Here is a 15,826-nt window from a genome sequence, read left to right on the forward strand (position 1 = left end):
ATCAAAACCACCCTAAGATACAATCTCACTCCAGTAAGATTGGCAGCCATTATGAAGTCAAACAACAACAAGTCCTGGCGAGGATGTGGGGGAAAGGGTACACTTATTCATTGCTGGTGGGACTGCAAATTGGTGCGGCCAATTTGGAAAGCAGTATGGTGATTCCTTGGAAAGCTGGGAATGGAACCACCATTTGACCCAGCTATTCCCCTTCTTGGACAATTCCCTAAAGACCTTAAAAAAGTGTACTATAGGGACACTGCTACAACAATGTTCACAGCAGCACAATTCACAATAGCTAGACTGTGGAACCAACCTAGATGCCCTTCAATAGATGAATGGATAAAAAAAAAATGTGGCATTTATACACAATGGAGTATTACTCTGCACTAAAAAATGACAAAATCATGGAATTTGCAGGGAAATGGATGGCACTAGAGCAGATTATGCTAAGTGAAGCTAGACAATCACTAAAAAAAATGCCAAATGTCATCTTTGATATAAGGAGAGCAAGTAAGAACAGAATAGGGAGGAAAAGCATGAGAAGAAGATCACCACTGAACAGGGATGAGAGGGGGGGAGGGAAAGAGAGAGAGAAGGGAAATTGCATGGTAAAGGAAGAAGACCCTCATTGTTATACAAAATTACATACAAGAGGAAGTGAGGGAAAAGGGGAAAAAATAAGAGAGAAATGAATTACAGTAGATGGGGTAGGGAGAGAAGATGGGAGGGGAGGGGAGGGGAGGGAAAAGGAGGGGAGGGGGGATAGTAGAGGATAGGAAAGGCAGCAGAATACAACATACACTAGTATGGCAGTAGGTAAAAAAGTGGATATGTAACCGATGTGAATCTGCAATATGTATATAGGGTAAAAATGGGAGTTCATAATCCGCTTGAATCAAATGTATGAAATATGATATGTCAAGAGCTTTGTAATGTTTTAAACAACTAATAATAAAAAAAGAGAAGAATCAGGTAAAAGATATTCCTGGAAAGTGCTTCCTCAGGGAATGCGTAAAAGTCCTACCCTATGTCAAAATTTTGTGGCACAGGCCATCACACCTCTGAAGGGAAAATACCCTCATGCATATATTATTCATTTGATGGATGATATACTTTTACTTTTTGCTAATCCAGACATACTCTTAGAAATCTTTGCCCGATTACAGACTTCACTCAGCAATGGGTTTAGGCATTGCACTTGAAAAGGTGCAGAGAATATCTCCTTTTCTATATCTAGGTCATGTAATTGAAGGATACACAATCTGTCCTCAAAATTTACAAATAAGAGTCAAGGAATTGCATACTCTTAATGATTTTGAAAAACTATTAAGTGATATAAATTGGCTGATGCCATCTTTAAATCTAAGTACTGAGTCACAGATTTAAGTCCTTTATTTCAAATATTACAGGGAGTTCCTTCTCCAACTTCTTCTCATCAGTTCACAACAGAAGTGAGAACAGCTTTGAGAAAAGAAGAAATTGCTATTATAAATGCTCAACTTACTAGAATTAATCCACAAGAATCTATATATTTATTGATATTCCCCACTGATTATGCTCCTACAATATGGCAAGAATTGGGAATTATTGAGTAGATTCATTTAGCCCACTCTCCTCAAAATTCATTAACTCCTTTTCATAATTTTGTTGCTCAATTAGTTATCAAGGGCAGAACACGAGTTTTACAGCTGGTTGGATCAGAACCTAATATTATAATCAACCCAATTTTCTGCTCAATAGTATGACTGGCTTTTCCAAACTTCTAATACTTGGCAAATAGCTTTTGCTAATTTTCCTGGTCAGATAGAAAGTCATTATCCTCGTGATAGAATTATTCAATTTGCCTTGGTAACTGCTTTTATTTTTCCAAAATTGTACATGCACAGCCAATAAATAGAGCACTAATGGTATTCACTGATAGCTCAAGCTCAGGTAAAGCAGGTTTTTATAGTCACACTCATACAGAGGTAATACAAACCTCATATACTTCTGCTTAATGAGCAGAACTTCAAACTCTCACTAGTGCTTTAAGTCATTTTGCAAATGAGAACATTAATATATATTTTGATAGCTTATATGCAGTTGGAGTTACTAAAAATTTGAAACTTCAACTATTGGGTATACATCATCACAAGAGTTATTCAATTTATTTCATATCATGCAAAAATGGTGCAAATGCAACAACACCCATGATTTATAGGCCACATACTGGCCCACACTAATCTTCCAGGGCCTTTAACATCAGGTAATGATAAGATTGATAAATTGGTTGCTGTTAGTCAGAAAATGTCTTGTATGACTGTGTGCATGGTTCACATTCTTCGCATCATTAAAATGCTTCTAGTTTGCATAAAAAAATTTAATATTACTAGAGAGCAAGCTCGTCAATTTTTTATGTCTCTGCCCCAGTGTGTTATACACACTCCATTTTTACCATATGGGGTAAATTCCCATGGATTAATACCAAATCAATTATGGCAAATGGATGCAACTCACATTCCTCAATTTGGTAAACAATGTTATGTACATATAATTGTAGATACTTATTCTAGATTGATCTTTGCTACAGTCCATACAAAAAAATAGTCAACATGTTATTTCTCATATGTTTAGCTGCCTTTGTGGTATTAGGATGTCCTTTATAGATTAAAACTGATAATGCATTAGCTTATGTTAGCTATTCTTTTCAGCAATTTTGCAAAGACTTTTGTATTGACCATAAAACAGGTATTCTTTACAACCCTCAAGGTCAAGTTATTGATGAATGAGCTCATTTATCTATTAAGCTACAATTATAAAAACAAAAAGGGGAATATAGGATCCTCCAAAACAACCTCAATCATTCTATGTTCATTTTAAATTTTCTGAACTGTGACTCAGAAGGTCACACTGCAGCTGAGCAACACATTTCTTCCACAGCAACAGGCACTTTAGGTCGAGTTTGGGGGAAAGATTTTCAGACTGGCCAATGGAGAGGACCAGATCCATTGATTATGTGGGGCAGAGGTCATGCTTGTATTTTCCCAGAAGGTGCTTTTTGACCTGTTTGGGTAACCTGAACATGCCATCAGACATGGAGAACCTAAAACCAAGACTCAAACGACTGAGGACTGATCCAGAGATGGCAGATCTGACTCCCACTGTCAAGAAGAACTCTCAAAGGAAGAGGTGAAAGAAGATGGTGCAGAGAGACCCATTGGTGAAGCTACCCTCATGGAAGCAGCTGAAGAATCTGATGCTGCAGGCTGAACAAATGATTGGACAGCAAGGAAAAATTAAATCTCCAACGATGATGTTTGTGGCGATACTAGCTCTATTGAGCTGTAAAGAAAAGGGGAATCAGGGAGAAACCTATTGGACATTTTTTCCAGATCCACCTTTAGTACACCCAGCATTGTGGACTGGGAAATCTATCCAGTATTTACTAATGACTCATATATGATGGTAGGATTTACAGACATCCATATTACTCACATTCATGTGGTTGGATTTAATTATTCTGGTCATAGTGCTGAATTACCCTTGTGTTGGTCCCAATGATAAACATGTTGGATGTCTTAAAGTTTCCTTTGAGGAAAAGACAGCAGTTGGGGGACCTAGACCAGCTAATTGTACTGTTCCTGGAGACTCAAAACTTTATAGCAGATTAGTTATTAAAATAGGACTTTCTCATAACAAGCCAGTAATTTCAGCAGAACATCCACTAATACCTCATTTTCCTAACCATTCTGTGATAGAAATTGGCACATTTCCTAAGTGGATGGATTGTATAAATACTTTCCCAGTACAGCATAAGGTATCTAGAAATAGTGGGTACATTTTGGACTGATCTCCAAGAACTGACAGAAAACAAGTACTCAAGGGTGCTGCCATGACCCCTGCAGGATTTGTTAGTAACATCTTGACCCTCAGTGAAGATGGCATTCAGAAAGATGTCTGGTGCTTAATTGATGCCTCAGAATTCTTACATTTCATTGACAAGCCTTTCCTAGACTTTGTAGGCAAAAACTGTAAGGAGGCTTCCTATTATGGCCTACAGGTCTGTGTTTAATTTCCTTACATTTTAATTACCAGAAATGTAAAAGTTATAAGATGACAGATATCTTGTAGCATGAAATAAATGTAATTTTACTAATTTTATCATCAGATATTATAGAGGGAAAGCAACACTAGTACTTCATCAGCCCTCTTTTTTCTTATTGCCAGCTAGTATTTCAGAGCCATGGCATGCTGATGCTGGTTTTCAACCTTCATAACAAATACATGCCCAGCTAGTGAGACCTATCATGCTCTTGGACTCTTAGTACTGGGAGTAGTTAACTTAGTTTCATTTATTGCTTCCACAGTCACAATTTGGGTGGCCATATCTCAAAATATCCAACATGCAGATTTTCCTAATAATTTGGCTAAGAACACTTCCACCACTCTTCATAATCAAATAAATATTGATGAAAGGATTGAGACTAAGCTAAATGCCTTAGAAGCTACTGTCATAAATATTGGTAATGAACTTTCAGCTTTGAAATTCAAAGAAAGAATTAAGTGTCATGCTGATTATAAATGTGTATGTGTTACTGCTGCCAAATACAATGCTTCCCAATGGGATTGAGAGAAGGTTAAAAACCATTTGTTAGGTATTTGTCAGAAAAATGATAACAGCTTGGATCTTTTGGAGTTACATCATCATATCCAAGATATACAAAAAAAAAGTAAGATTGATTTTTTAGATTCTACTTCTTTAGCTGATCAAATACTTTAAGAGTTAAATGGCTTTAACCCCTGTAACATTCTTGAACATTCTGCATGGTATATCCTTGTATTGTTCTCATTGCTACTAATTCTGTCTTGTATTGTGATTATAGGATGTCGTGCCTTCTGAACAAGAATTCAGTTACTCAAGATAGTGAATCATCACCTGCTTTTTCAAAAAAAGAAGGGGGAATATGTGGGGAGCCACACTGAGTAACCACACCTTCTAGCCCTGATGCACCATGGGGATCGGCCCGGTCACTGTAGTCTGGCACAGTAGTGTCATGACTCATGATTCTGTCTTTTCCCCTGCTCAGATAATAAGAAGGTTCTCTTTGTGGGGCATATCCCTAGGGTTGAGTTACACTCATCTGTTCCCTTGTAGTCCTGCCCCTTCTGACCTTTTTGGATACAGCTTTCTAAGAACAAGATTCCCCCCAATAAAAACTCACTCCCTCTCTTTTCTCAGCCTCTTGCGACTTTCTCTTGCTCTCCTTTTTGGGGAGCCTGAGGCTGATAGCCAGGAAAGCTGTCCTGAAGCTTGTGTAAAGGTAAATTTGTGTCTGTGTTTTATTTTGTCTCCCTGCAAATTCACATGAACGATCTTAGTTCAGCTGCCCACGCTGGTCAGGAGCAGTAGTTATTCCTATTAATTTCACTGAAATTAGTGTGTGGTCACTGTGAAAAAGGAGCTGTGGTCCAGTCCTAGCCAATGCCATATGAGAAGGTTACTGCAGGGGGATTCTGTGTCTCTCTTTTCTAAGAAGATTATTTTAACAGAGTTGACTCCTCATCCTAATCTGGATATTGTGCTGCTGTGCTGGGCTGTCTGCTCCCAGCTGCAAATGATGTCAACACACAGAGGAGAGAAGAGACAGGAGCAGACGGGATAATTTCTAGACTCACATGGACTATACCTGGAGTTCATTCTTTCTGTGAGCTTTGAGTTTGGGGAGTAAACCTGTCTGTGTGCGTTCAGCCAATATAATATTTTTGTAAGGTTTTATGACCTGTTATAGCCAAATGACAGCAACCACTGAAGATAACAAGTTTCTCCCTGAAACCTCTGAACTAACTGCATTTTGCCTCCATTCAAGACCATTCAGAATCTTTGAAAACTGCTGATTTTTCCTATAGAGCATAATTGTACCCCCTTAGTTTCTAAAGGCTGACCATGGTATGCACAGAAGTAGCAGCAATGTCACAAAGGGACTCAATTTTCTCCTCTACTCTTCCAGAGCTGTTGAGAGCCACAGCGAAAAGAGGCCCCAGCAAACTTCCAGCTGCCAGCAAACTTCCAGCTTCCAGCATACTTCTAGCTGCCAGCTGATGATTGGCTCACAGCAGCCCCAGCAAACTTCTAGCTGCCAACTGATTGGCTCCTCTGTGGTGATGCTCATTGTGCTGTTTCCCTGCCCTTTCAGACCACAGAGCTGCTCACTGGGGGACTTATTTGGCTCCGCCCATGCAACCCAGCCAATCGGCCTCAAGAGCAGGAGGAGTGGGGGAGGTTGAGAGGCTTGTGGGAAGCCGGTGGTGGCAGTTAGGCTCTGAGGGTTTTTCCTGAGGAGCTGTGTGGTGTGGTGTGTGTGTTCTAAAAATAAAGTTTGTTTCTTTTGACAAGTGGCTCCTGAATTGTGCCCAGCCAGACTGCGGCATTTGGTGGCTCGCACGGGGAACGAAGGAGGGTAAGTGATAAGGTAAACTGCTCGCCCCTGAGGGCAGGGCAAGAGGATGGGTAGCCATTTTAAGATTCTTCTTTTGTTTTGTTTTAAGTTGCCTGTCCCTGGAGATGAGTGAGATGGAAGAAAAACTGCTCACATCTGAGGAAAAACTATTTGCGTCTGAGGAACAGATAGGGAGAAAGGACGGATGGACATTTCAGGAGGATAGAAAGGCTGATATAAAGATTTTGTGTTGTTCCATTTTTGTTTCACTCTGTCTCGGCTTTGTTTGGTGTCATCTTGTTGGGTTGTATTATAGTAGAAATATGGGATCAGAAATTAGTAAAAACAAACCGAAAGAGTGTTAAGTAAATTGTTAGAGGAAGGAGGCATCCCAGTAAAATCAAGAGCAGTTAGGGCATACATTGATACAATATAAAAATGTAGCCCATGGCTTTTTAAGGAGGAGTTGTTAAATATATCACAATGGAACCATCATGGTGAAGATTTAAAAAGAATAGAAAAGAAAAGCCCAGGGACTCTGCCAGTTGGCACATTGCCATTGTGGACGTTCATATCTTGTTTGCTTAGTCCAAAGCCTTCAGTTCAGACAATGGTAGAGGAAGGAGAAGACATATTGATTCAAGTAAAAGAGAAGGTCTCTCAAGTTAGTCAGACAGAGGAAAAGATTCAAGTAAAAGAGAAGATCTCTTGAGCTAGTCAGACAGAGGAAAAAATTCAGGTAAAAGAGAAGGTCTCTCAAGTCAGACAGAGGAAGAAAGTTTAGAGCAGAAAAAGCCATCAGGGGAAAAGTTACAACAGGAGACTGCTACTAACACCTTTCTATCACCAGAGGGTGTAAGTGTCCAACCAACAGCGCCACCTCCATATCCTGGGAGGCTCCCAAACCCCGCAGTTGATAGTTGGGATCCTGAGACAGGATCTCAAATATTAACATGCCCTGTATTTGAGCAGGCAGGAGGGCAGCGAATTCACCATGCTTTAAATTTCAAAAAAGTGAAGCAGCTAAAAGAGGCTGTAACAACCTATGGTCCTCAAGCACCCTTCACTGTAAGCATGGTCGAATCCATTATCAACTTGAACATGACGCCAGCAGATTGGGCTAATATGTGTAAAGTTGTGCTAAATGGAGGACAATACCTATTATGGAAGGTTGCCAATGAGGAATTTTGCAAGGAGACGGCTAGGTGAAATGCAGCAGCTGGTTATCCTCAGAGAAATCTAGATATGTTGTTAGGAAAGGGACCTTATGAGGATCAGCAGCAACAAATTGCATATGATACGGGCATATACGCACAAATTGCTGAGATGCGGTTAGGGCATGGAAGACTTTACAAGGACATGGAGGTTTACAAGGTTAATTATCTAAGGTAATACAAGGAGCTAATGAATCTTACACTGAATATGTAGATAGGCTTATTCAAACAGCTACCAGAGTTTTGGGGAATACAGAACAAGCAATGCCATTAATAAAACAACTGGCTTATGAGCAAGCCAATCGTTGGTGCAGAGAAGTCATTAGACCATGGAAACATGAAGATTTAAACACATATATTAAATTATGTAGAGACATTAATGAACAAGGGCAAGTAGTGGCAGCTGCAGTAAAACAGGCTTTAGATGCCAGGCCAAGAACGTGCTACAATTGTGAACAAACAGGACATTTTAAAAGGAATTGCCCCATAGGTAGAGGGTTCAACAAAACTAGGTATCAAAGGAGTAGAATACCGGGTATTTGCCCACGATGCCGTAAAGGGAGACATTGGGCTAATGAATGCCGTTCTCAAACCACCATAGAGGGTACTCCATTATCAAAAAATGAACAAGGACCAGGTGTTTATCCATGATATCGTGGAGAAAGGCATCAGGTTCCATTGCCAAAAAATGGACAGGGGGGCCCAGTGCTCCGGGGCCCAAGACCACAAATATACAGAGCACTGGAGGAACCCAGCAACCCCATCAGGGTAGTGCCCAGGACACACTGTCCATTAAATCCCTCACTAGACAAACCAGAGGAAGTGCAGGATTGGACATCTGCGCCTCTGCCAGAACAGTACTAACTCCAGAGATGAGAGTTCAAATCATTCCCACAGGGGTAAAAGGACCTCTTCCCAAAGGAACAGTAGGCTTATTATTGGGATGCAGTTCTTCTACTCTAAAAGGACTTATGATAAGTCCTGGAGTAATTGATCCTGATTATGAAGGTGAAATAAAAATTATAGCCAGTTCTCCAAAGAGTATATCAGTAATTTCACCAGGAGATAGAATAGCACAGTTACTAATAATACCCAGCCTACATGATAAATTTTCCAGTCGTACTGTAGAAAGAGGTTCCAAGGGATTAGGCTCCACAGGTGTAGATTGGGCTATGCTTTCTTTAAATTTAGATTCTCGCCCCATGCTAAAACTAAATACTCAAGGACATGAATTTAGGGCTAATGGATACAGGTGCAGACCTTAGCATCATCTCTCGTCAAGAATGACCAAAACATTGGCCATTACAACAAGCCACTCAAACGCTTCAAGACCTAGGAGTGGCAACTAATCCCCATAGAAGTGCAATGGTATTAGATTGGAAGGATCCTGAAGGATGTGAAGGAACTATACAACCATATGTATTGGATCATCTTCCCGTAAATTTATGGGGACGAGATGTCCTAGATCAATTAGGATTGACTTTAACAAATAACATCAATCAAAATGCACCCACTATTATGACTAGACAAGGTTTTAGGAAAGGAAAAAGATTAGAAAAACAAGAACAAGGCATAGCAGCACCAATACAAATAGATCAAGGAACAGACAGACATGGGTTGGATTTTCAGAAAGGGCCACTGAGACAATAAAAATTACTTGGAAATCAGAAAGACCAGTATGGGTTCCTCAGTGGCCCCTGACTAAAGAAAAGATACAAGCAGCCCATGACCTGGTCAAACAACAATTAGCAGAAGGACATATACAACCTTCTGTATCTCCTGTATCTCCCCATAATACTCCCATTTTTGTCATCAAAAAGAAATCTGGTAAATGGAGATTATTGCAAGATTTAAGAGCCATTAATAATGACATGGTTATTATGGGACCTGCTCAATCGGGGATTCCTCAATTGTCTGCTTTGCCAAAAACCTGGTATGTTTTAGTTATAGATATTAAAGATTGTTTTTTTTTTCAATTCCAGTTCATCCTGAGGATAGTCCATGTTTTGCATTTACTATCCCTGCACTGAATCATGAAGGTCCTGATCAGAGATATGAATGGAAAGTACTCCCTCAAGGGATGGCTAACAGCCCAAATATGTGTCAAATTTATGTTAACAAAGTAATCCAGCCACTTAGAAATCAAAATCCTGAACTACAAATATTTCACTATATGGATGATGTATTATTAGCACACAAAGATAAAAACACATTGCTAGAATGTTATGCCACACTTACAAACTTATTAAAAAATTATAATCTAGAGATAGCAATAGACAAAGTACAATTAAATTTTCCAATTAATTATTTAGGAGTTCTATTATCCTCAACCATGGTCCGTCCACCAAAAATTCAAATACGAGTAGATCAACTCAAATCACTTAACAACTTTCAGAAGTTATTAGGAGATATAAATTGGATAAGGCCTTATCTAGGTATACCAACAGGAGAGTTGGGACTTTTATTTGATATCCTAAAAGGTCCACCAGATCCAAATTCACCCCGAATGTTAACGCCTGAAGCAAGAAAGGCATTAAAAATCATTGAAACATATATGGAAAATATGCATTTGGATAGAATTGATTTAAGTTTGCCTTTATTATTTATTGTACTACCAACAAAAATTATTCCTACAGGAGTATTTTGGCAAGAAGGTCCATTATTATGGATACATTTATCTTATTCTCCTAACACTATTCTTACTAGGTATCCTGAGGCTGTAGGACAATTAATACTCAAAGGAATAAAAGCAGCAAAGGGAGCGTTTGGAATTTCTCCCAATAAAATTATTACTCCGTATACTATGAATCAAATTGATGAGTTAGCTTATGAGTTAAATACTTGGGCAATAATCATGTGCAAATCTAATGTTTCATTTGATAACCACTTACCATCTAATCCTTTATTGTCTTTTTGGTCATTGCATCCTGTAATTTTTCCAAAAATGACAAGAAAAACACCTATCATGAATGTTCCAAATATATTCACTGATTGGTCAAATAATGGTACAGCAGCAATAGTTACACCTGATCAAACTTTTACATTTTTAGTACCCAAACAATCAGCTCAAAAGGTAGAGCTTAATGCAGTATTACAAGCTTTTGTGATGTTTAAAGATTCTGTATTTAATTTATTTTCCGATAGTCAGTATATAGTTAATGCTATAGTATCCCTTGAAGATGCTGGTAGGATTTCCCCTTCCTCTACTGTTTTCTCTTTGCTTTCCACTATACAAAGTCTAATCTGGGACAGAAAAAATCCATTCTTTATAGGACATATCAGGGCACATACAGGATTGCCTGGAGCCCTTAGATTGGGCAATGATTTAGCAGATCAATCTACACATGACATACATATTTTCTCTACACTAGAAGAAGCTACAAATTTTCATAAAAAGTTCCATGTCAATGCTAATACTTTACAAAAGCATTTTAAAATAACTAAGGAACAAGCTAGACAAATAATAAAACAATGTCAAAATTGTGTGACCTTTTTACCACAAGCTAATCTTGGAGTCAATCCTAGAGGACTGATACCTAACCATATTTGGCAGATGGACGTCACATACTTGCCAGAATTTGGAAAATTAAAATATTTGCATGTTATAGTTGATACTTCTTCTGGATTTTTGATGGGCTCCCTTCATGCCGGAGAAAAAACTAAAGATATTATAGCTCATTGCTTACAAAATTTTGCCACTGTGGGCGTTCCAAAACAGTTAAAAACAGATAATGCCCCTGGTTATACTTCTACCTCTTTTAAACAATTTTGCTCATCATTTGGCATTACTCATATAACAGGAATCCCATACAATCCACAGGGACAAGGCATAGTTGAAAGAGCTCATCAAACTATTAAAATGTACTTATTAAAGCAAAAAGAAGGAATTGGGAAGGGGTATATATTCCCCAAAGATAAACTTAAAATAACACTTTTTACTCTAAACTTTTAAAATTTAGATTCATCAGGGCTTAGTGCTGCGGAAAGGCATATGTGTCCAAAAAATGTACATAAGCCCAAGGTACTTTGGAAGGATATTCTAACAGGACAATGGAAAAGTCCTGACCCAGTAATTGTCTGGAGTCGGGGGTCTCTTTGTGTGTTTCCACAGGGAGAACAGCAGCCGATTTGGATTCCAGAGAGATTAACTAAGGCCCTGACCCAGTGATTGTCTGGAGTCGGGGGTCTGTTTGTGTGTTTCCACAGAGAGAACAGCAGCCGATTTGGATTCCAGAAAGATTAACTAATGCGATTTCTACATACCAAAAAAAAGATGATTTGGCTCAAATCCATAACAGCTGATATCCAAAACTCCAGTTTGGCTATCCTTACATCTTCGACAGAACCAGGATGCTTTTTTCAATATCTATTTTATTATTACCCTTTCCCACATCATGAAGTTCTATTTTGTTTTTTGAGCTCATACAGACCTAGTTTAATGTTTTGCTGATCAGTTCTATTTTTTCAGTATAGAGTTTTTAAACATTGCAATGGAGATTTCATCTGTAAAAAGTTATAAGGCCTTTACTATTGTGTTATGTGTTGTATGTATTATATTATGTTTGCACACTTGTGTTTTATGTTGTATGTTTGTATGTACGTATGTCCATATATCATATATGATGAGCACTCATGAAAAAATGGATCCAAATATTTTTTTTAATTCACGTGATTTAAATGGTTTAATTTAAATTGGGTAAACAGCTGTTGAGGATTGTTTTAATATGTGAACAAAAAAGGAGTTTAACAGATCTGTTTGTTTATTTTCACCGTTCCTTTTCATTATATTTAATAATTCTGTTCAAGATAATGTAAATTGTTCAGAAAATTGTTTTCTTTTAGTGCCTTGTGGAATGTTACATAATTTTTTTCTTTAGCCATTATTGCCAGAATTCCTATCTTCATCCCAGTGCCGGTGAAGACAAAGATAAAACCAATCTACAGCTTCTGCAATAGCCATCACTGAACTGCTTGCAGAACTTGCCTGGACTATGAATCACTTGTATGCATTTTGAACTCACTTGTATGCATTGTGAACTATCTGTTGGTGCAGCGACTTGTGGTAGTGTTGGGGTATTTTTGCTGATGGTGTCATCGGTGGTACAATTTTTCCAAAAGGAGCCATCAATTGGCTTGGTGTATCCTCCTCCCTTCTGCTTGTGATGGTCGTTCAGCTAAAATTTGGGGGCCAACAGAGGTGAGGCAAAGAACCTCACCGCCCCCCCTGCTGGTACAAAGACATATCCACAGGTGTGGCTGTATGCTGGACCAGTAGTCAATGACGGGTAAGATCCAATTGCAATGGTACCAACCTAAGACAGGAGGCTGACGCCTTGAGGTCAGCTCATCCGACGACAGGTAAGAACCATATGTAGTATTGGACAACCTAAGGCAGATACGGTCCCTAAGCCTCATGCTTGTTGTTTAAATAGAGAGGGGGAGATGTTGAGAGCCAGAGCCGAAAGGGGCCCCAGCAAACTTCCAGCTGCCAGCCAACTTCCAGCTCCCAGCTGATGATTGGCTCAGAGCAGCCCCAGCAAACTTCTAGCTGCCAACTGATTGGCTCCTCTGTGGTGATGCTCATTGGGCTGTTTCCCTGCCCTTTCAGACCACGGAGCTGCTCATTGGGGGACTTTTTTTGGCTTCGCCCATGCGACCCAGCCAATCGGCCTCAAGAGCAGGAGGAGTGGGGGAGGTTGAGAGGCTTGTGGGAAGACAGTGGTGGGAGTTGTGCTCTGAGGGTTTTTCCTGAGGAGCTGTGTGGTGTGGTGTGTGTGTTCTAAAAGTAAAGTTTGTTTCTTTTGACAGGTGGCTCCTGAGTTGTGCCCAGCCAGACTGCGGCACAGAGCCATGGTCCATTTTCCATGATTTAGGAAAGACTACTGGTGTTCAACTACTTTCTTAAAAAATGAAAAGAAAAAAAATGATACTTCTATTTTCTATTGCAAGGAAAGATTTCATTCCATTTTCTAAGGAACATAAAAGTGTCACCTAACCAAAATGGCATCATTTTTATTACCCTAGAATTTATTTTATGTCTATTCATGTACCATGAAATCTGGGGTTTGCTGGACTATGGGTATCAAGCTGCTTCTCTGATCTGCTGAGGGCTGTCATCTAATTTCAGCAACTATCTAAGAAGTTCAGCTGCCTGGCTGGCTGGGAGGATGAATAAGGTGTCTTAGAGATGATAACCACACACTTGTTACCTGATATATTCTAAGGTTTGTGACCAGATAAGATTCAGTGATATTTTTTAAATGTTTTAGTTAGTTATATATGACAGTAGAATTTATTTATGCACTTTGGTATATCATATATTGTTGGGGTATAATTTTTCATTTTTCAGAGTGTACATGTTGATAAATCACATTGGTCATGCAGTCATATATATACATAGTAATAATGTCTCTTTAATTCTACTATTCTTCCTATACCCACATCCCTTCTCCTCCCCTCCCTTCACTCCCTTCTACCTAATCTAAGGTAACTTTATTCTTTTTTTTAAAAGAGAGAGAGAGAGAGAGAGAGACAAAGAGAGAGAGAGACAGAGAGAGAGAAGAGAGAGAATTTTAATATTTATTTTTCAGTTTTTGGCGGACACAACATCATTGTTTGTATGTGGTGCTGAGGATCGAACCCGGGCCACACGCATGCCAGGTGAGCGCGCTACCACTTGAGCCACATCCCCAGCCCAACTTTATTCTTTTCTAGTGCCCCCACCCCGATTTTCAATTAGCATCCACATATTACAGGAAACATTCTGCCTTTGATTTGGGGGGATTAGCTTATTTTGCTTAGCATGATATTCTCCAGTTCCATTCATTTAATAGCAAATGCCATAATTTCATTCTTCTTTAAAGCTGACTAATATCCCATTTAATATATAAACCAAATTTTCTTTATCCATCATCTATTGAGAGACACCTAGGTTGATTCCATAATTCAGCTACTGTGACATGAACTGCTATAAAAATTGATGTTTAAGTCCTTTTGGTATCAACTTAAGAGTGGGATAGCTGGGTCAAATGGTGGTTCCATTTCAAGTTTTCTGAGGAATCTCCATACAGCTTTCCATAGTGGATGCAGTCCCACAAGCATCCACTATGGAAAAAGTACCTTTTTCACCACATCCTGGCCAACAATTATTGTTGCCTATATTTTTAATTATTGTTATTCTCAATGGAATGAGATGAAATCTTAGTGTAGTATTGATGTGCATTTCTCTAATTGCTAGAGATATTGAACAATTTTTATATATTTGGTGACCAATTATATTTCTTCTTCTGTAAAGTGTCTGTTCAGTTTTTTAGCCCACTTACTGATTGGATTATTTGTGTTTTTTTTAATGTAACTTTTAGTACAGTTACTTTGATTTGCAGAAATAATTGATAGTTCTTGTACACTACCCATGGACCAAGACCACATTGTGTGAGGCAGCTTTTGCAATGGTGGGTAAAAACACACTGAAATTTTCTATTATTTTGAATCCTGGTTTTCTCCATTGCATGCTTTCACTGGGGCTTTAGGTAATTGACTTTTTATAGAACTTGTATAGTGATAATTCACCAAAATTCAATGATTTTTTTGATGTTCCCATGGGAAAACTAGAGATTTTCTAATCCAACATTTTCTCACATCACTCTATATTCTACATTTCCAAGTGACTTGTGAGATTTTTTTCTATGAATGCATCCTCATTGACATAAATATTTACAAATATATTGTAATTAGGATTGTTTCTGCTTTTTTTCTTAATGCTAATCATGACTCCAGCTATGGCATTAAATAAAATACTCAAACATTCCTTTTTGTCTACAGCAAATAATTATCAAAAGAATATTTGGTGGTAGGAAGAACAACAGAGTAGAGAAAGGGAATCAAGAGGAAGAAGAGAGGGGAAAAAAAGAAGGCGTGGGGAAGTAACGAGCAAATAAAATCTACCCTATTATGCTATTTCCATGTACACATATATGACAGCAAATCAAGACATCAAATCATCCTCATATATACAGGTACATATAGACTATCTGAATTAAAATAACAATAATAGAAAGAAGGTCAGGACAATAGATCAAACAGATCAAAGGAAGGAGAAGAGAAAGGATGGGGAAAGTATTTAGGAATGAGATTGATCAAATGTTATGTGCATATATAAATTTGGCATCATAAATCCCAATATTATGTATAATC

The sequence above is a fragment of the Marmota flaviventris genome, chromosome 12 (assembly GCF_047511675.1).
Source record: "Marmota flaviventris isolate mMarFla1 chromosome 12, mMarFla1.hap1, whole genome shotgun sequence".
Classification (NCBI taxonomy): domain Eukaryota; kingdom Metazoa; phylum Chordata; class Mammalia; order Rodentia; family Sciuridae; genus Marmota; species Marmota flaviventris.